At 39.1% G+C, this 23,574-nt stretch overlaps 1 long non-coding RNA gene across 1 annotated transcript; it reads right to left on the bottom strand.

Annotated features, from left to right (window-relative positions):
• Window positions 1–14,407: 14,407 nt before the first annotated feature.
• On the bottom strand, window positions 14,408–16,594 carry LOC311623437. Its single transcript, XR_014795147.1, has 2 exons — window positions 16,349–16,594; window positions 14,408–14,982 (listed from the first exon to the last, which is right to left on the bottom strand). It is a non-coding gene; the product is annotated as an uncharacterized lncRNA (long non-coding RNA).
• Window positions 16,595–23,574: the final 6,980 nt, after the last annotated feature.

Genomic DNA, 23,574 nt, shown 5'->3' with positions numbered 1-23,574 from the left:
GAAGGATACTTCAGCTGCAAAGGTTTCCTCTGAGGAGCACCAGAACCAGGAAGGGGTGCCCACATAACATCTGGCTGTGAAAAGCAGCGAGGTTTCTGCCTCACAAGGTAAGATTTGGACAATGTGAGAGATCTAGCAAAGAGAGAAAGCATATATATAAAGATCCTGAGAACATACATTTCATGTTCTAGGACCAGTAAGGAGGCCAGTGTGGCTGTTGCAGAGAGAACAAGGAAAAGAGTAGAAGGTGAACGAGGTGGTGAAGGCTGCTGGGGTGACTTTGGGAGGAATATCAGAAACCAACTTTCGAATGTATTTAGATCAAAATGCCTATTATACATGTATCCAATTAGAATGTCAAGTAACAGTCAGATATGTGATTCCAAATGAGAGAGCTTTGGACATTAAATCCAGACTGGTATAAACTGTCTTTGTGTGGGCCTTTTATCATTGTTTGCAATAAAAGGTTAGAAGCAGACTGTGTCAGTCATAATAACCCCTGATTATTCCAAGGAGTGAGACACTCACACAATTATTGAAAAGGAGTGAATTTCAGGGGATCCAGAAATACAGGAATCACAGAAGCCCCCTGATAACCCCTCCCATTTCTCAATGAAGTAGGACACAGGGCTGAGTGCTGAGAGTGAGAGGGGGGAAGAGGGATGAGTATGGATTTTGAGGAAATATCGGAAGTTGGATTGGTCATCAAAAAGAGTCTTCTGAGCTGACTCATGATTAGTCAGATAAATACCCAGGATTATGACATAATCTATTTTATGGTATTTTCCTTCCTCAGAGAAATTCTATGGACATTTAAAGTAGTTCGGTTTGAAGTTCTTTCAGGGGCACAGCTGCACACTGGTTGCCAGAAGGAGATGTAAGCAGAATTTCAGCCCATCCCAGTGGTCTGATGCATTAGGTGTGGCATGAGGTCCAGAAAAAAAAAAAAAAAAAAAAAAAAAAAAAAAATATATATATATATATATATATATATATATATATATATATGTGTGTGTGTGTGTGTGTGTGTGTGTGTGTGTGTGTGTGTGTGTGTGTGTATATATATATATATATATATATATATATATATATATATATATATATATATATAATTGATTTCAGAAAGGGAGAGAAAGATAGAAATGTCAATGATGAGAATCACTGATTGGTATATGAGCCCGCAACCTGGGCATGTGCCTCTGACCAGAATCGAACCCGGGATCTTCAGTCTGCAGGCCGATGCTCTATCCACTGAGCCAAACCAGTTAGGGCAGTCCAGAAATTTTTAACAAATACTGTCGATGATTTTGTCCACTGTGAGTTGCTTGCAGACTAGAACTGTTGATATAGAAACAGCTCCTGAGAGTTAGGGGTGCCCTTGATGGGTGCTAGGAGCCACTGTCACCAAAGAGCAGCCTTAGGAAGCAATAGATTGCTCAAGTATCAGAGAGAAAAAAAAGTTTTCTTATAACAAAATGCTGAATATTTCCATTATTCTAGAATGCCCTCCATTGTTTTAGAATGATTCATCTTTAAGGAAGAAGTAGGTCAGTTCTTCACTCTCTATCTAACAGCTAGGGGAAAGAGGCCCTTTGTTGTAACTCTGTTTTTAAAATATATTTTTATTGATTTCAGAGAGGAATGAAGAGGGAGAGAGAAAAATGTCAATGATGAGAGAGAATCATTGATTGGCTGCCTCCTGCACACACCTCACTAGGAATCCGAGTCCACAACCTGGGTATGTGCACTGACCAGGAATCAAATAGTGACCTCCTGGTTCACAGGTTAACACTCAACCACTGAGCCCATACCAGCCGGGCTTTGTACAATTCTTAACTAAGAGAAGAAATAGCCGTCCTCTCTAAAAAATGTCCTCAGGTTAGCTCCTAAACTATGGCCTTTGAATCTTTTACAAAATTTTAAATAATAACCTAGTCCTCAATGGTCTTTATAGATGACGCATCCCTGAGCAACTTAGAAGATATTTCCCCCCAGGCTGGTATTATGAGCATTTGACTATATTTGCTGAAATAGGAGATGTGGGCAGAGATAATCACATGGCATTTTTTAAGTTGCAAATAAATACCAAACAGATTAACTTCATGTGATTGTGAAGAGATATTTAGGGCTGATTTCCTTATAAAGGAGTTTGGGGGTTTTCTTTTTCTTTCTTTCTTTCTTTCTTCCTTTTTTTTTTTTTTTTTGTTTGCCCTAGAGGATTGTTTCATCAAGGTGTAACTAACATTAAAGAGTATTTTAATCATTTAATAAAACCATATCAAGAACATACATGATATATTTTCCTAAAAATATAAAAATGTCTCCTTATTACTAGCAACCACTTAACAACCCTTAACTATTCGGCTCAATCAATTAAATTAATCCCATGAAATAAAATGTGCTTAGAGATGACATGTGAAATCATTTTTATTCATGGTTAGAGACTATGAAGATTCTTTTGACAAGCCCTTAAAAATCTTGTGGGTGATGTTGAAAACTTCAGTGTACAAGTGCTCATTCAATTTTTGGGGGGAGGGGGAGCCTCCTGATTTGATGACTCAGTTCTTCACAAAGAACACAAGAATAGCAAACCCCCAAGCTCCAGAGAGGCTGCTAGAGCTGTCACATGCTCATTACTGGAATTCTCTAATGCTGAACAACTGAGAAATATGAATATGCAAAGCTCATAGACTCTGATCAGCATCTGCCTCTCTCAGCCTTGCTTCCTCCTGGAAAGGAAGTCACTGCCTCTGGCATTCTAAGCTCTGTGTTCTGAATCCCCAAAATAGGCAGGAGAAGAGAGAGGGAGGAGGTGGGTTTTTTTGTTTGTTTGTTTTTATAGCAAAAACTAATTTTGCCTTTTACAGAACACGTGTTTTCAGTTAAACATCAGAATTGAACCAGTGACTTTGTCATATATTTGCCTACCAGGATTTCGGTACAAGATTGTCCCCAAGGTGAAGTAGGAGAAACCCCAGAGGGTAGGCATACTGAATTGTCTTGATAGTCTGCAAATTCTTGCAGTTTTCATGTCTTTCTCTGTTTCTGATTTTTTTTTTCATCCAGAAAATAAAAAGCCAAAGCACCATCTGCACTTTATGTATTTCCATACTTGTCTCCATGTTCAAGTGTCTTAAAAAGCCCCATCCTGCCAGGCTGGTGTCTCAGTGGTTAGAGTGTCAGCCTACAGCCTACATAAGGAAGGGTTGCAGGTTTGATTCTGGATCAAGGGCACATACCTGGGTTACAAGTTTGATCCCTCTCCTGGTTGGGGCGCATGTTGGAAGCAACAAAGGAATGTGTTTCTCTCACATCAATGTTTCTCTCTCCCTCCATCCCTTCTACTCTCTAAAAATCAATAAAAAACTATGTTCTCAGGTGAGGATTAACAAAATCATCATAATAATAAAATGCCATTTATTAAAAAAAAAAAAAAAGTCCAAGTACTTTCTAAGAATTACCCATGCTAAGAAACATTAATCTGGAAATAGAGGTCTAAATCTACCAGCATCCTTTACATTTTACCTAGTGTCTCCCTGCCCTCATACCATCTCTAAACTGCTGAACAGCAACCAAACTATCTTGGGCCAACAGTACCACCTACTGGTCCTGGTGGTAAATTATCTATTGAAATAGCTTTAGCATATGAAATTTCTCTTCAATCGCAAATTGCATACATCCTTGCATCTCAGTCCCCAAAGGAAGCCCCAACACCACCCCTCATTTTAAGTCACATCCCCAGACAGCTCTGTTCATCCCTTTATATGATCCAATTTCATATTCTTCCCCACAACACAAACCCTTTCACCATACACTCAAACTCATGGCCAAAAGCAAAATTTTTAGATCCTCAAAGTCTTCTCTACATTTGTCCTAACTCTTTATTCTAGATGAAACCTGTTCTTCCAGCAGCTGTGAGTATTCAATGCCAATTCCAGATGGTCGCCTTCCCCTTCTCCATAACATTTTCACTTCCCTTGAAACTCAGTCATTGGTCATCCACTACTCCATGTGTCAATCATCTACAGACTTCCTACTCACTTCTCATCATTCCTTGAAGATTCTCATGCTCAATCTGTCACTCTCAACAACTGTATTCTTCTCATAATTTTTGGTGATTTCAATGTCATTGAGAAGATCGTTGTCACATTCTCACCTCTTGGGCTCTGGATGTCCTCTTCTCCCATGACCTTGCCCTTCACCTCACTCCAGCTGCCTGCTCTTACAGCCATTCTTTACAAGTGATCACTATCATTAACTGTGCCCCCTTCATAATGTCAACTTCATACATCTCACTATGTATACATCACATCCCTCCATCTTAATCTAATCATTTTCAGCAGCTGGAGAAACACCTATCTATTGAAGATAGCATCTGTCCCTCTCCTCTTCATGTCCTAATTTACCTCTTTCTTCAATTAATACTCAACAGTTCAACTTGACAATCACTACCATGCATACATCCCAATTCCCTTGTTCCACTCTCCTACCATCAACTCGTTCTTAGTCAATCTAAATTTCTACTTACTTATTCTGGTCTCTGAACTATTGGAGGCAGCTGAATGAAAACACATACCTATGCTGACAAATCTTGCTTCAATCCCTGACTATTAATCTCAAATGGATTCTTAACTGTTGCCAGGGAACTCCACTGCCTTGGATGAGTCACTTTCCTTTCTTTCCAAGACATCCATGTTATCTCAGATGCAACTATTTTGCGCCTTTTTTTTTTCTCCTCAAACTTATAGCACTTTATCCTTAACTCTCACTTTTTTAATGACCTTATTCTTCATTTTACTAAAATAGAGACAATTTAAGAAACTTCCAGATGGTCCCACAAACTTTCCTTCTTCTGTGCTTACCTTCTGTCTTCCATCTGTCACATGGGGTAAATTGTCTCTGCTCCCATATAAGGACAACCCCTCCATGTGTAAAATGGATCTCCTCTTTCACTCAAGACCATCCTTCCTAAAGATGCTTGTCTTCTCTGCTCGTTGGTATTTCTCTCTCTAACTAGATCATTTTCATCTTTATAAACAAAACCCAACCTTGAACACACAAGCCCCTCCAGATGCTATGCCATCCCTCCATTCTCCTTCATAGCAAAAATCTTCAAAATGGTGAGCTACATGTGCTATCTGCAATTCTTCCAATACTTGCTGATGGAATCCAATTAAGCTTGTGTGCTCTACCATTCAAAGGTCAACAGTGACTTCCATGTTGCCAAGATAATGATTATTTCTCAGTTCTCATCGTCCTCTATTACCAGCAGCATTGGTGTCCATTCATCATTCCCTCCTTCTTGAAATATTTTCTTTACTTGGCTCATTTTGTCTTTCTTTTTATCTGATTAACCCCCCCCCCCGCCCCATCATATCTTAGCTGGTTCCTCCTCATATTCCAGACCTCTAAACTTGAGAGTGCCAAAGTATTAAACCTCCAGATCTTTTCTTTATCATTCACTCTTTACATAATCTCTCTCAGTTCTCTAATTTAAATGCCAACTATTTGTGGACAACTTCAAATTTTTATCTATAGCTCAGACCTCTCATTTGAATGCTAGACTCATACAATCAACTTCCTATTTGGTGTCATCATATAAAAGTCTAACTGACATCTCAAATTTAATATATCCCAAATTGAACACATGACTGAATCCCTTCAAATATGTTCCTCTCCCTATTTCTGCTCATAAAAGTAAATGGCAACTCAATCCTCTCAGTTTCTGAGTCCAACGTCTTGAGTCATCCTTGCTCTCTCCCTACTTTTGTTATGGGCAATTTTCAACATACACAAAAGTAGGGTAAATCTTGATTCCACATATTTTTGCTCACACTCCATATCTAATCCATCAACAAATTCCATTTGTACTACTTTCAAGATATGTACAGACCATTTCTCAGCACTCCCACCATCACAACCATCTATCCCATAATTATGAATATAAGAGCCTCCTAAATCTTCTAATGTCTGCCCTGGCCCCTATATTTTCAAAGAAAAGCCAGATCATTCTTTTGAAATCATATCACTGCTCTGCTCAAATACTGTTTTCAACTTCAGGAGGAACTAACGTTCTTAGGATAGTTGTTACCTACATCATCTGGTGCATTGCCACATGTCTTATCACTTCCCCACTCATGCCTTCTACTTCTATCTGGTCTACTTTCTCATCTAACTCACTGTCTATGCTCTGGCCTCAGGACCTTTGCACTTCCCATTTTTCTGCCTGGAATGCCTTTTTTTTTTTTTTTTTTTTTTTTTTTTAATTCTTCAAGTCTCTGCTCAAATGTAATCAAGTCCTTTCCTGAACACTCTACATATTGGCATCTCTTTTTTTATGCTCCCACCATCACTTGTATTTATTTTTCTTCATGTTTCTTCTCTCCCCTGACAATTCTTATTTATCTTATAACTCCACTAAATATAAAATCCATGAGAGTAGAAACTTTATTTTATTGTTTCTTACTTAATCTTTTGAACAGTACTCAGTGCATAATAGGAACTAAATAAATATTTGCCATACAAATATCATTTTTTCTTTCTCTAACCCTTGCCTTTCTATCTCTCCTGGTCTCGGTCTTTCACTGCTTTTCTTAACATCTCTGAGTTCCAAAGTAACACCATATAGGTCCGAAAAACACAGTCAGGACCCAATTACACAATAAATGTGTGAAGCAATAGGGTGTAGAAATACAAGTCCAGTGGAATGTGTCCCCCATCCCAAGCTGGTCAAATTCAATTTTAAAAATTTAAATAATGCACTCTAAAGCTGCTTTGGCCTGCAGGCCATGAATTTGCCATCCTTGTCTGGGCAGTGCTGTGCAGCTCTTACGTTAAGGAAAATTTCATAACCTTTTAAATTAAATTTGCCAAAATCCAAACTCATAGTAGTCACTTTCAGAATTTCCTCAAGTTTCTCTCCAAAACTTCACCCACATTAAATCAAATCTACTTTTCCTCAAGTGCTGGCATTTGAGGTTTAACAATTTTATTGCATTTTTACTAATATTATAAAATCCCTTTTCCCGTGAATTTTCGTATTTAGTATATAGTATTTTATAGACCCCTCACAAGGCCTCAGAGCCCTTAACACAATCATATAGTGACTCTTCTCAAGGGAAGCAAATGGGATCAATGAACTGGGATCCCTGTCTATTTTTCCTAAGCAAGGAAGACCAAATTCTGTGTGCCACTTTCTCAAAGATGAATCAGAAGAAAGGGTACCAAATAATGTCTGAATAGCCTCTGCTTAAAGCTTTCTTATTAAAAAACAAAAACAAAAACAAAAACAAAAACAAAAACAAAAACTGGTCATTTATTTCTATGTTTCTAAGAAAATGTGGAACTGTTTGCCCTGGAAGTGTGCCCAGGCAGGGTAAGAAAGCTGTACTGGATATTCACACAGGGCCAGGATTTCTGTCCTGATTACCTGTTAAAATGAGTCAGAACTCAACCCCAGACCCTACCTTTTCACCTCCTCCAATCATTATCCAGTTATGCAAACATGTCATGAAATCACCCTCTATTGTTCCTCCTCAGGAGGCCCCTATAGACCCTGCCCAGAATTCCATCATCACGCCCAGGGTGGATCTGTGTGGGTGCCATCTGCTTCTTAGCTCTGCATTTGATAAGGAATAAAGATCAGAGCTCTCTTGTTCGGTGATTTCCGTTCCACTGAAATCTTTAAAAATCATGCATATCCCCTCTGCCTACTTCACTCTTGATAGTACTCTCAAGGCCTCAACCACCTTTGCATTTTGGCCTCTGATTTTTAAGTTTTCATTGGGCAGCTAGTTAATGAGTGAACTGTTGAAATGCAATTCAAATGTAAATTGGGAATATTGTTTCTTCTCAAACAGGATCAGGTTCCACAGGAGAATGTTCTGGTCAGACGGAGTCACTGCAAATGAAGGAGCCGGGAGCTGAGGCCTCCTCTGAACATTATCACTGTGGACAGCTACACCCTGTTCCCACCCCGCCCCTGCCCCACCCTCCAACACTTACAAAACAGTTGGGGTTTTTATTCTTCTCAAGAACAGTTCAATGTAGGAGACAAAGACATTTTGCAGAATTAGCCAGGTAATTTTCAAGAGCGGATCATAGAAAGAACTATATAAGCATGTCACTCTAAAATGGAGCTTAAAAAAAAACAAAAACAGGATTTGGATACTAAGTCCTAAATAAGGAACAAGGCCCAGCCGTGAGCTATGTTGGCAGAAGCCTCACTTGGTATTGGCCCATGTTCCTGAGCTCAGATGCAACACTGCCTACTTCTGAGCAGAGCCCTAGATGCAAACAGAAAAGTCCAACTATAAGGCTAACAGGAAATTGTGTGTTCTCAGAGGTCAAATTTGCTGAAACTTTTGAATAAGGTACAAAAGGGCAAGAGGACCCAAGACCCTGGTGAAATCAGGACCCTGTCCCCTGGAGCCAATGGCTGAGTGAAAAATAATTTCATATCCTCATGCCTGGATTTTAAGTGCAGAAAGCAATATAGTGTGGCAAAAATACGGGGCATAAATTTAATAAAATGAGTTTTATGAGATGGAGCACCACAGAGCTTTCCTAATTAAACTTTATCCTCACGTTAGGGCAATTTTCTTTCTTTTGAGACCAGTCTATCCTTTATTTCTTAACTTCCTGTCATTCTTTTTATTGGTAAAGCAGTTATTTTTACTAAAACCAGTAGACAAAGCTCATAAAGTGACATTGTTTTGCCCACACTCTGCATCAATGAAAGATAGAAAGAGTATGCATTTTAGAGGGAAAATATATTACCCACGTATTACTCACCACAGTAGATTGTGCCAATGATTATAATTTTAAACTAGATTTTCTACATGAAGATTGGGAAAATATCCTTTTTACGGTGAGAAAACAATGTTTGCTTTTGGTGACATTGTATAAAATAGATTTTAGATTAAAATATAAACTCATAGGACCAAAGGAAGATGCCTCCCACAGGTCCTTAAATATATTCTCTTTTGTCAGAAAACTACCTAAACCTGATCAAATTATTTAATGAAAGCACCTCAAAGTGACTTGCTAAGACCCGTAGCTAAAAGTGCAATAAGAACTGTAACTGCATAAAATAAAATAAAAATAAATGTATGCTACAAGTTCCTGCAGACTTCTACTATAAAAAATGAATATCAAGTTTCCTCATTAAATATTCTTTTCAGCTATTGAAAAGTTGTATACTGAGCACTATCTATTGGTAAAGTGCCAGTACCAAGTGAAAGAGATAATTTAAGGCAAAACCCACATTAAAAAAAAAACTCTTAGGGACAAATTTGCATACATTGCTTGCTTTATTATATTGGATTAACTTTTGACTAAGATGATCAATAGATAGACATAGATTTACGAGAAAGTTCAGAATAATGAGTTCTAGTCCCTTCAAAAAGCGTTGTATCATCATTTGGAGAAGGGGACAGGATAGATAACACTAGTAGGTATCGTTTTGTTATTTCTTTAAGATAAAAGACCTTCAGCAATGAATATAGTGATACCACATATCACATTCTTTCAAGTCAGTATTTCCCAAGAGATCAGTGTATTCTACCTGCTGGGAGTTTATAAGAACAGCCAGTGGTATTGGCAATAGCCTCAGAATATTTTCTTTGAAAAAAAAATAAGATTGATTCCATATCAGATACAATTGTTATAAGAACACTACAAGAACTTCAAAGCTGCTTGTCCAAGATGAATTAAAAATTCCTGTAAGATTGATTTGTTTGATTGTTTTTCATGGGAGGGGAAAAAGCTTCCTGGAATTTTGCGTTCATGAAGAAGGTGGGGAGCTGTGCAGGGAGAAAGTGGATGTAAAACTAAGAGGTAAATGGAAGAAAAGAATCTAAAGAAAAGGATTCTATTAATTACCATCATAGTTTTTCTCCTGGAAATAAAAATAATTAAATATACATATAGGTAGATTCTGTGCTGTGGGCTGTGTTAAACAGAACCTAAATAGCCTGAAATGGTTTGGCTGTGTGAATAGAATGTCAGCCCTCAGACAGAAGGGTCCAGTGTTCGATTCCAGTCAAAGGCAGGTATTTCAGTTGCAAGTTCAATCCCTGGCCCTGGTTGGGGCACATGCCGGGAGGCAATCAATAGATGTGTCTCTCTCATCGATGTTTTTCTCTCTATCTCTCCCCCTCCTTCCCACTCTCTCTAAAAATCAATGGGAAAATATCCTCAGGTGAGGATTAGCCAAAAAACGAACAAAACAAAAAGAACCTAAATAAAACTATGCCACGTGTATACTGAATCAGTGTCTTTTAGCATCACAATATAGATTTTCTTAATTTCTAGAAGCAGAATACGAGAATTTAAAAAGCGATCCCGTGTTCAGGAATATTTTACTTACTATTTTAATAAACCTTTGTTTATGCCTAGAGGTGCCATTAAATTACCAGCCAGACATTAATATACTGCTCACTGGGGACTGGCATATACACAGTGATTACTGCTGGGCATTTTCCTCAGGGCTTACTCACTGCTCTGTTCATATACAGCTACTGGACTGAGAATTCAAAACTAGTTTGTGCTTTGTTTCTATCCCAAGATTGTTTTTCCAGCATACTTGGAGATGAATAGCTAGTTATGATGTGGATCAAATAACCACAATAGCAGGCTTTCAAAAAATATTTAAGTGATCTTTAGACAACTTTTTTTTGAGGTTACAGTGGAGGTTAATTTAATGTTTTTATTTGAACAAGTGACTGAAAATATGGCACAAGAGTCAAAGGTTAAAAGACTATTATACCTGGTAGATCTCCTGGAGGATATGTCAATTTCCACCTGTGCAACATAGGCCAATTATTATGTATTTCAGAAAATCAATCAGAACGTCGCCATGAAACCGGAGTCTGAATGTGTTTGGTGCGTTAACTCTAATTATAATAATTAGATGATAAATAATTCATCATGTATCAGTACAGTGGGTTAATGGCATTACATTTCTTTGATGGGTGATCTTGATTTTTTCCCCCCGAACTTAAAAATTAAGAATGCTACAAGTAGCTAAGACTTAAAGCTCTAAATTGTTTTATCTTTAAGTTCATAATGCAAATTGGAGCATAGAAATTCTATGCAATGACTTCAAATACATCTTCATACTGCTTTCAGGTGCTGGAAGCAAATATCATAATAGCAGCAGGATAAAGATCAAAAAGCAATGCTGGCAAAATGAGGCTGTTTCCCTCTGCTAAATGGAAGGCAGAGAGCAGTCTCAACTTCAGGAATGGGTGAAATAGGGTGACTTCCCACTGTGGCTCTCAGAGCTGTCGGCCACAGTTCTACCAATGCGGCTGCCGGGAGGAGCTTTAGAAATGTGCTAATTGAAGGCCTGTTTCACTCACATTTTGAATGAAGATGACAAGATCAACAGGCCAGATAAAACTTGAGTGATGACTGAATTTTTTTTTAGCATTTCTTAGAGTCTATAGTAGTTTCCCCTAATTATATGTGTGTATAAACACTAAAAATAAGTATTGGACGAAGCACAAAGGGGAATGTGCACTGTTAACATCTTTAAAAAAAAAAAAAAAAAAAAAATATATATATATATATATATATATATATATATATATATATATATATATATATATTATTGATTTTTACAAAGAGGAAGGGAGAGGGATTGAGAGCTAGAAACATCCATGAGAGAGAACCATTGGTCATCTGCCTCCTGCACACCCCCTTCCGGGGATGTGCCCCCAACCAAGTTACATGTCCCTGACTGGAATCGAACCCGGGACCCTTCAGTCCACAGGCCAGCACTCTATCCACTGAGCCAAACCAGTCAGGGCTGTTAACATCTTTTGAGACTGCAATTCTGGACGTAACTATTAATATGACAGCACACAAACACCCTATCCCAGCAAACTAGCCGTACATGAAGATGCATGTACAGGGAGGTTTAGTGTAGCTTTGCTCATAGTGGTGAAAGTCACAGACACAAAGGGAGTGCTCATCACTAGGGATGTAGGTAAGCAAATAGTGGTCCATCCATACCAGGAAATGTTACACGGTCACTAAAGAAAATGTCAGGTATGGATTGGATGATTTGTAGTGATTTTTACACTATGCATTCAAGTGAGAAAAATAGTTTTCTAACATTTAAAAAAAATCCTCACCCAAGGATGTGTTTTTATTGATTTGAGAGAGAAGGGGGGGGAGAGAGAGAGAGAGAGAGAGAGAGAGAGAGAGAGAGAGAGAGAGAGAGAGAGAGAGACATCAATGTGAGAGAGAAATATCACCATTGACCCATATCCTACCAAACTCTCAACCTAGGTATGTGCCCTGACTGGGAATCAAGACCCAATGAAGCATTAAACCCAAATGTGTTTATGTTCGGTTTGATGTAGACTGGAGAGACCAGAAATATGTGACAAGACCACAAAAACCTAAAAGGGTTTGAGCTAAGTTCTCGCACCTTAACATTCCTCTCGATGTCCTTGGAGATATAGATGTTCTTTTCTAGGGAGACACCTCTCATATGAGGGCTTTGTGCCTTTCTGAGAAAGGTCAGAGAGTCCTTTCTGCATCATTCACTTCTCACATCCCTTCAGTTTGAAATATTCAATATGCCAACGTGCAATATGTTGGGGTGGTGTGTGTCCTAAATGAACCCTGTCTCAACTATTTTCTGATCCTTGCCTGTGCACCAGGCCCTGAGGTAAGTGCTTTCTATACAGCATCTACTTTAATGTTTCCGTATCGGGTAGGCTATGTTATGTGCGCATGGCCTGCTTTCTCACTTCACTCAGATCTCAAATGGCAGCTCCTCCCAGCTACCTTCCCTGGTTGCCCTGACTGCATTAGGATGCCTAGCTCTGGGCCGGGACCAGGTGGTTTTCACCCAGAACCTCTGAATTTGTCTAGAACTTCTTTTTTCTTTTTTCTTTTTTTAATATATTTTATTGATTTTTTTACAGAGAGGAAGAGAAAGGGATAGAGAGTTAGAAACATCGATGAGAGAGAATCATCGATCAGCTGCCTCTTGCACACCCCCCACTAGGGATGTGCCCGCAACCAAGGTACATGCCCTTGACCGGAATCGAATCTGGGACCTTTCAATCCGCAGGCACTCTGTCCACTGAGCCAAACCAGTTTTGGCATGTCTAGAACTTCTTAGATGCTCAGTAAATATTTGTTGGATAAATTAATTATTTTTCTTCTCCAATAAGAAAATGTCACAAGCCTCAATTTCTTTGTTTCCTTTGTTCTTTCATTTATTCACTCAACAAATACTTATTAAGCACCAACTATATTCCAGGTCTGTTCTAGGCCTTTGGAATATGCAAAAAAAGACAGTTCCTGCCCTGGTCGGGTGCTCAAGTGCTTGGGGCATCGTCTGCAACACCAAGGTTGCAGGTTTGATCCTCAGTCAGGGCACATACAGTAATCAAACAGTAAATGCATAAGTACAATAAATGGAAGAAAAGATCTGTTTCTCTCTCTCTCTTTCTCTCTCTCTCTTTTAAAATCAATAAATTAAAAAAAGTTTTTAAGAAGACAAAGTTCCTGCTTCCTTGAACGTTACCTTTTAGTCATTAAAATCTGAAGTTCTTTTTTTTCCCCCATGTTGTTTCACGGGTTGCTACAAAAGTCAAGACAAATGTAAGCACTATCTTAATTTCCTTCTATGGAGATGTATATATGCTTCTCTCAGTATTACAGAAATCAGGCAAAACCTTTACATTTCATTTTTTAATAAATATTGAAATATACTTGAGAAGATGGTTGAAGAGGTAAAATGAACTTTTTATGAGCTAATAACAAAAAGGACTAATAAAACCATTGTCCTTATAGATAAGATCGTGATAAAGAAATCAGGGCAGAATTCGTTTTGGAACCAATTATTTTCTATTCCTTGGGTTGTACCAGTAGATTTTAGCAATTAGAAAATGATTTACCAAACCCAAAATATCACATCTCATATGATTCCTTCTTCTGAAAAAATGAATGTTCTTCAACTGCCTGTGCACAGGCTTTTACCAGGAATCAGGTAACTTGATGTATTTATTAGTTTTTAACCCAAAGCTAATCCCGAGCAAATGTGCTCAGAGTCAGAAACCACCCGAGCTTCCTTATCAGTAAACTGGGGATAATAATACTTGCTCTGTCTATGCTACAAATTGTGAAAAGTAAGTGAATTCATATGGGTTTTAATAATAGTCAAGTGCTACATATAATTGTATATAAAATATAATTTTTACTTGGTACAATTATCAAAATAGAAAAAATGGAGCCTCTTAATATGTAAATAGTTATTGAATCAGAAATATTAAATTTAGTGATAATTTCCAAATATATTCCATCCCAATTAAATGAATGCCAGACTTTAAGAATAACCAATTCTAAATCTACATTGGTCTTAAAGACGTTATAAGAATTAGAATAACTCAAGAATTCACTTTATTGCCATATCAAATTTATAATTTTTTTAGAATGATAAAAGGCAAGCTCAAGATGCTAGGAATTATAATTCTTTTTATATTTTCCTCTTAATACTTTAACCAAGCAGATTAAGATAAATATAAAAACCAAGGTATTGTTCAATGTAGATAAAGAGAAGATTTTGATACAATAATACAAGATTAAAGCCAATCTTGGCATTTGTGGAATAATACCCTACAGAGGGTAGCTCAGACAGGGAGGACTGGTCCCACAGCTAGTCTTTTTCTTGTTTCACATGCCAAGGGCTCTGCTGGAATCCACAGCTGTCTTGGACACTGGTTCAGCTCACCTGACCCACCAGGAGTACAGTGGCCTTTGTTCTCTGCTTATTGGCATGTTGGCAAGATTCCCTTGGCTTCTTTCCACATCAAGATGTTCCTATGGAGATGTAATAGGAGCATCTTGGGGTTGGAGACACAATCAGAGGCAGACCTCACCTAGTGTCCCGGGGTTTCAGGGGCACTTCGTAGAGGAGGAGGCACTCAAGTGAATCCTGAAATTGTGCAGAAGAGCAACCTATTGGGGGAAGAGAAGAGAAAGTGCACCTATGAAAACAGAAAGGGATCCAGAGGTCAGGAGGCCCCGTGTGGCATGTCTAGGAGTTTGGATTCAGTCTAACAAACTAAGAGCACCTTGACTGGCTTTCAGTAGAGCAGTTACAAACTGAGATTTGGATTCTACATACCGTAAGTAAGGTAACTCCTCAGATTTGAGATGAGAGGGGGCAGTATGATGGTGGGTGGATAAATAAGGAACCCTATTGGGAGGCTATGTAATAATTCCAATTTTTACCACTGACCTCGGTTAGCTGCAGGCAGAACAGCAAAATTAATTTCAACAACATGCTTCAGGAAAACTTTTAACTTTGAGACTGTCCTGTTATTGTGTAGCAAGTGACAGGAAATGAGAGAGAATGTTATCAGCCTTCTTTCTGACTTTGTCAGGATCCCACAGAATGAAACAGTGAGGGGTAGGGATGCAGGCGAGTGGGAGCTGGCCCTCGTGCACAGTCTTGAGGAAACTGGCCTCCATGTCTAGCCGTGCCTGCCAGCCCAGGGGCAGATATGAACAAGGGCCTTGAGGGTTGGAGTGGGAGTGAGTAAGAGTCCTGGATGACTTCTTGGTTTGAAATGTGGGGTGACTGGGAAAGCAGTGTTGTTGAAAATGCTTCGGTTGGCAGTTCTCAAAATAAAGCTTTCATTAGGAAATGAAAGCAAATAGAAGCAAGAGCATAAAAGCTCAGAGACATATACCTTTACGCAATGTGAGCTTCTAAATTAACATTAAGATCTAGCCATGCATTAAATGGTTTATTGACTACTCGGTGTTTATATTTATCTCAATTCTGTTTGGAATCCCACTTGGCTATCACTTCAGTACTTCTCACTCAGAGGGAAAGTGAGGCTCATGAATGGGGTCCCTCTGATTGGTAGAAATATATATAGTTGATTAGCTAATAAGATTGCCAGATTAGAGAATGAAAGCTTTGTAGGAGATTCCATTGGAAAAAGCAGCCAGAGCAGGGACCTAGGTAACTACCTTTTCAAGGTTTAAGTTTATATACAACTGATATATTTTACATATGTGTGTGTGCATGTATGTAAATACATATATACACTGAAAATAGAAATGTCTATTCCTTTTTACAACTTTGGATGTAAGGTTAAATCCTTTTCTTTGAATTGGCATCTTTCCCAAACAATCACAGTGTCCCAATTATGCCCCAATTAATTATCTGTCTAGACTTAGTGGGACAAACACAGGTGACCTGGAGTCGGCAATAACGGCCTATCCCCTGGTACTTCAATGTCTAGACAGCTGAATCGAACCGGAACACAGGAACAAGACAGAATTGGTATGTAATCACACAGGGTTTATTTACCTATTCCTAGTGGGTCCTAGACTCCAGCAAAGGCCACCCGGTGATGCACACTGAAAGATAGACAACAGATGGAGACGGACAGGAGGCCACAGTTGGTTCATGCTGGCATAGCAGAGCAGTCAGTCAGGGACTCATCACACAGAGCAATGTGGAGTTCTCCCCTCATCAGGCAGGAGACGTCGACTGAAGAATGTCCCACGCTTATATAGCCGGCAGTAAACAACTGGAGTCTTATCAGTGTGGGCCAGACGGTGTGCCTTATGCTGGGAGCAGGGCATTTACACTTTAAGGGCTCAGGGCATTCACATCAAGATAGTGGGGTGTTCACCAATTTGGAAACTACAGACTATTGGGGTCTCCATACAGCAAACATTTCACACAATAATTATTTCATACATTAGAGGGGTTTCCTTATGACCATGTCATTATTATAACACACAGCCATACACATCATCTATAATTTTCAGTTTTCCATTTCAGTAAGGTGCAATAAGAACTGTGAAACAATCTCAGTGTAGAATCCTAGACCTATGCATTTCCCCAATATTTTTCTGGTGTCTCACCCATGTATATATGACCGTAATTTTTAAGCAGTGTTCCCAAAGCATTCTAGTTACAATAGACCTCTTTTCTTTGTATTCATGTTCTATTAGTCTAGGCAACATTAAATGAAATTATGCAATTCAAAAACAAATATAAAAGACAAAAACTAGTTGGGAACAAATACAAATGACTCTAGTAAGAGAATTTCTGTAGTAGTCTTGAGTAGCTTCACATTAGCATATGAGAACAACTCCCAGGCAGCGCCTAACTGGAGTTTCAAAATTAGAAAGGTCTGGTGGGTTAAATCCAGACTCTGTACTTTACTTTCCAGCTGTGTCAGGGGTTTCCTAAGTAAGTTGTTTATTCTTTCTGGGCTTGGTTTCTTGGAAGGCAGCACGGTAATCATAACTCCTAAATTTCAGTGTTCAATGAGCTGCATAGATGAGCTCCTATAAGAGCTCCTGCCTGGCACACTGTAGACCTCCATAAATACTCATTTCCTTCCTTCGTGGTAAAACAGGGACACAGATTTCCATCACCATCACCCCTCCCAACACATTTTGTCACTAGAGTGCATAATTACCCAAAGTTCTACTGAATAAATAGTTGAATCAAATAGATTTAATCCAGGATCTCAGGGTATGTTTAGTGGATTATCCTAATCAGTTAAAAATTCTATAGAGTAAAAATCAGTTGGTCTCAGATCTAGAACACAGGTATTTCAAAAGCAACTAACAGGATTGACACTTCATGGGGTCACCTACCAGTTTGCTCCATTCCTCCGTCCATGCCCTCTGTGTAGTGATGACAATAACTGGTAACTGGTGAACTAGAGAAAGCAGGGGGGCGGGGGGATGAAGGGCCTTCAACACTACAGTTTATTTCATAGCCTTCTCTTTCCACACCCCATTCTTCTTCCCGCATGAACATGTCGTTCTCTTGGGGTGATAGGATTATGCCCCCCAACCCTTGACCAGAGCCTGAACATTCGTACACAACCCTAACAGGCCTATGTGAGTTCTTTGTGTGCTTTCCCAGGAACACTGGGTCTGGTGATGATGGAGGAGAGTAATATGGGCTATTTTCCCCCTGCACAGGGATGTTATAAGGATAAATGAAATGATATTCATACAGCACTTTAGGATGTTCTTATAAAATGCACCTTTGTAAATATGAAGTATTCTAAAAGGCCAGTGACTGCAACTTCTATTTAAAATAAAAATTGCTGACAACCATTTCAACCCTAGAAAGTAAACACATCAGCTTGAAATTGAAGTGCACTTTGCCAAGTAGCAGCAGACTGATCGCATAGCTGGGCCTTTGCTGCAAATAAGGCAAAATGTTAGCGTGGATCGCTGTGTGCGATTCGTCCACTCTACGTGGCATCCAAAGTCAATGGCCTTGTCCTGGGTCCTTTGTGATTCAGGAGCATCTGAACATGTGGCTCTGTCTTAGAGCCTCCAAGTGGATTGCAGCCTGTCTGGAGAAAGCTAAGATTAGAGGCATCTAGAGCATATTGATCTGCAGCAGAATCCAAGCCTGCTTGTGATTAGCTATCGTCCCTTGGGCCACATTAAAGCCATTTCATTGGGATTACTCTAAAACCACGTCCAAGTGACTCTGGAAAACCTTCAGCCTGATGACAGGAGGGACTCTCATCCCTCAGATGGTCATGGTCTGTGAATGGGACCATGTTTCTGGAACGTATTTGGAGCTACGTGTATGCAAACACTGTATATTAAACACAAAGCATACGAAGGGATGCTCTAACATTGGCACTGATGTGTCTTTATCAAACAAAAGATGAGCTAGGACTAGCAGAGATCACACACTAAAATCACACGGGGTGCAGAGGGCGATGACTTGGTGAAGCCTTTGTGTATTGATAGAAGGCCAAGCCAACAAGTGCAGTGGAGAAAACCAGGAAGAAAATGAGTCTTGGGTGTGAGCCCTGGTAGACAGCCCAGGCAACCATGCAGGTGAGCCCTCGCTATGGAGACCCATAGAACTAAGCTGCACAGACTCAGCACTGGAAACAGAAATTTGAGTAAGAGGCAAAGGTCTATGCAGGGGTCTTCAAACTACGGCCCACGGGCCACATGCAGCCCCCAGGGGAGTCTGATCCTGCCCGCCAGGTTTTTTGGGCAGTGAGCGCAGCCAAGGTGTTACGGTAGGAATTAGTAGTTCATATAGTCCGGCCCTCCAGTTCTCTGAGGGACCGTGATCTGGCCCCCACTTTAAAAAGTTTGAGGACCCCTGTACAGAAACAAAACAGCCTGTTAAAACAGCCACAGCCACAGCAGCTGCAGTGCACTTGACCCTTCATAATCCCATTCTTTGCCCTCCGCTGTGGACTTACCCTTAGGCCCTCTTTGCCTTCCTGATCTGTGTAATGGGTATCTATTTACCGTATTTTTCAGACCATAAGACGCACTTTTTCCCCCCCAGAAGTGGGGGGAAAAAGTCCCTGCGTCTTATGGTCCAAATATAGCCTACACATATACTTTAAAAAAAAAGTTTCTTTACTTGCCCGGCTATGTGTGCTTGCTGCAGCCACTGTCCATTCCTCCGTGCCCAGAGTGTCTGCCCTGCTCTGTAAACCCCGAGTGGTAGAGGAGTTCCCATGTATGGTAGTCAGCCTCCATGCCCTCGCTGCAGCCATATCTCCATGTCAGCCCAGGTGCGGTGTACGGTAACTGCGTAATCCAAACCGTAATCATCGCCTGTACCCCTTGCTGGCCCGTACTCCGTGCCGGGAAGAATGCCGCGTCTATTCCCCCAATCATTCCTCTCCGCCCTCTGTTGCCGTGCTTGACTACTGGGTAGGCGTATTGTAGATCTCAGCAGAACCTTTACCATAAATCTTCAACTTTATTCTAATTTATTACTGAAGTCTCTCGTTATTGTGTTTTACAGTACATTTTGTCTTTTGCTGACTGTATTTGTTAATAATGGTTCTAAATGCTGCTGTTTACTTTACAGGGTTGATTACATGTGTTTATGACTGTGATGTTGGGTTTTAATGCACATAAAATATTTTAGGACACTATTTGTTTCAGAATCTTTTTTTCTTCATTTCCCTTCTCTAAAAACTGGTGCGTCTTATGGTCCGAAAAATACGGTAAAAGTTCCCAGAAGAAAAATATATAACCTAAAATAAGTGGTGATTTTGCTACTGTTGGTGATATACCTACAAATACACTGAATACAATCTCAGAAATAATGTGCCTGTAATTAAAATTTTTGAACTTCAAAAACTTGGAGATTTTGATAAGTAACTTCAGAGAAGGGGTTAACATTTTGGTGCTTCTATGTCTATGTTTTTAAAATTAGGGAAATTTTATGGTATTTGCTTTTAAATTTTATGGTTCTGGAAAGGCATTAGATGTCTTGCCATCACTGTATGTTTTTCATTAAAAAGCCTGTGTGACTTTCATCATATTCTGTTCTACACTCTATTCCAGAAATTAGAATTATTATAGACTTTTCTTCCATTAAAAACAGAAAGGACAAAAGGGGAAGAATTAATATTTATTAACCATTAACTCAACTGCTAGGTTTTTTTTACCTGTATTTGACCCTCATGACAACCTTATGAAGTAGGTATTATTAACCATGGCATGTTTCACTGGGGAGTGGAAGGCTCATTTGCCTCTCAATAAGATAAGATTTTTATCCAGTTCTTAAAACTAACAACAAAATCACATCTTTCCTGTGATTTTTGAGAATTCAAGTTTGCCAGATGTTAACCTTACTTTGTGACTATTCTGTTCCATCAATGAAGAAACAGACCTATAACTGTAGTTAGGTAACTTACTTAAATGGTGGATGTGGAGTTTGAAGTTTTAAGGTTTTCACTGTCTTACATCCTAAGTGTTTTAAAGGAAGGCATTTCAAATGGATTTGAGAAGTGTATTCATCTGTAATCCCCACTTAGCCTTCACAATAAATCTTTGGATAGATGACTGAAGCAATCATGAAAACGTTATAAAGCATGAAAATGGGATCATTTAAAACATGTTTATCTTGTTCCTGTCTATTGTTCTTAGAGTGTCTGGTTTTAGGAACTTCAACTAATGGGAATAATACTAGGACATCTGATAGACCCTAGCTTTTAGCAATGTGGTACCAAGTGAGGAGGCATATCATTTCAAGAAACAGAGAGCAAAACAGACTGTTCTCAAAGTACTTTATTATTGCTTTTCCCTATGTTCTTCTAGAAAGCAAGACAAAACTAGGTTTATCTTGTTTTATGGTTAGTTACTTCTTAAGGTCTTGAGGTTTATACTTTACTGTCTTAGGTTAGGTAGTCTGTGAGTGTAGGCATGTTTCTTATAACATATACCTCAAGTATAGAAACCCATATTGTGAAGAGAACAAAATATTTTTCAGATATTCCCAGCTTTCCATGAAGTTAACTCAGTGAAGAAATGACACATAATTAAAGGAAATTATCTTACTACTATTTTTTAAATCTATAGTCATCCTATAAGCCCATCAGAGCAAAGAACCCCAAAATCACTTTTTAAAAAGAGATTTCAGTATCAAAACCAACAGATGACAAATCCAATCTTAGAGCCCACTGGGGATTTGTCTATGAAACACTGATGTATTGCAGAAACATTTATTTTGTAAGTAATGTTAATGATATTCTCAGAGCTCTGTGTTTATTGTTTAACACTGCTATCATTTATTGATGACTAATGGCTAATAAACAGAGCCCCTTGCCTTTCTCCCAGCTTCTCCTCCATATTTATGGATTAGGCCCATTAGTCTCTTTCTGAAAGCCATTGGGACAATGCAGCTGGTACCCAGCAGAAGAAGAGCTGCAGAAAACATTATCGACACTCAAGTAAAGACAAAGAAGTGAATTTGTAAGGAGGATGTGCTATTGCAACTACACAGAAGCACTTAAACATACTTACTGTTAAGACCCAAATTAATATTCCTAAGTATCTGACAGTATGGCTCACCTTTTTATTCTGGCTTCTATCTGTAATAGATTCGCTGTTCTCTAATGTGGTTTATGGGAATAAAGTGTTTGAGATCATTTTCAGAAAAATTAAGGCATTTAAGAATTGGAAAATAAAAAATAGTAAGAAAATTTCTTACTGAACGTATATGGTAAGAGGAAGATGATACACACTTCAGGGAAGATACACCGAAAAGATAAAATAACTAAAGCACTCAATTTTAAAAATTAACTTATTTGCCACATGAGTGAAACTGAATTTTTGGATTGGAACCTGGATTCTTTGTCTGCTGGAGTCTTAAGAATGAATCCATGGACAGAGGGTAGTATAGCAAAGGTGGAGATTTATTGAAGGACAAGTACAGACTCCCACGTGGGGAGCGGGAAAGAGTCCCACTGAGTTCCTTTTCCTTGTGGCTTATAAAGTCTGCAGATCTTGGTGCCTTGATATGCCCTCTGATTGGTCACTATCCCCTTAGACTGGGTACTATAGTAACTCCTGAGCTCAATGTCCCATGTGAGGTTCCCCCTCTCCCCCTCCTTCCTTATTGTTTTCCTATTCCCTTTGGGCTTTCTTCCTCTTCTTCTGGATGAAGGGCTTCCTTCCCTTTATTTTGTAAATAGAGACCTTTTGTTGTTCCCAGCTCCCTCATTCTATGGAAATGCACCCTCTGCTGCTCTGCAGCCCTGTGCTTCCTCCTTGGTCCCCTTAATTTCCAAAATTTCTAAAATTTCCTAAACCTGTCCTATTTTGCTCCTAATATAATATTTTAATATTACTAATCTTAATCTATGTCTGGGTTATCCAAGTACTGTTTCATTACATTCATTTTGCAACTAACCTATATACACTTAAGAACTGACTTTTTTAAAAAAAATTGACTTTATTTTTCAAATGAACTAAAAGCTTATCTTCCAATTGTTTCAGACAACTCTAAATTTCTAAAAATTTCACACTTTCTTAAAACTGAGTTCTGTATTTAATAATATTCCCCACTAAAACAAGTCTTCTGGAAGGGTGGGCCCCCATGGGGTGTGCGTGTCCCAGCTCTGCCACAATGCAGCATGGGATTTTTAGGAGGGCACAATTGGCTCTTGTTTTTATAACGGGCATGTTGAACTAGAATTATTTTAAAGTTCACCTTCACTTTTAAATTTCTGAAATTCCAAACAAATACATCCAAATATAATTGACTAGTGGCCCAGTGCACAAAATTTGTGCACTCAGGGTGGGTGTACCCTAGCCTGGCCTGTGCCCTGTCACAATGCAGGAGCCCCATGATTCATTGCCCCAAAGAGGTAGGCCCCACCCACCCATCCGGCTCCTCAATGGATTGCCCCAAAGAGGTAGGTTGGAGCCTATGGACCTCCCCCAGCGTATGTGCATGGAAGCCCCCACCATGACTCTGCCTCCATCCCCAACACTGCATGCCCCCACCCACCTGCGCTGATAGGTCATTACTGTGACAGCAGTGTCCTGACAATTTGCATATTACCCTATTGTTAGATAGATTCTCTAACAATCATTTTTGATTATGTGCTCCTGGTGGAAATGTGGATAACTTTCAACTGAAAATGGATAACTTGACTGGGAAAGTCTAACTGTTCACCTTATCTGAGTTACTTCTGCCTCCCTGGATACGTCTTCTCATACTGTCTTTCCTCTACGTTGTTTTAAAATTGTCTTACTCTCTTTAACTTTTCTTATTTC

This window comes from Pipistrellus hanaki (assembly GCF_964339955.1).
Source record: "Pipistrellus hanaki genome assembly, chromosome: 5".
Lineage (NCBI taxonomy): Eukaryota > Metazoa > Chordata > Mammalia > Chiroptera > Vespertilionidae > Pipistrellus > Pipistrellus hanaki.
This window is presented reverse-complemented; position numbering and strand designations above follow the sequence as displayed.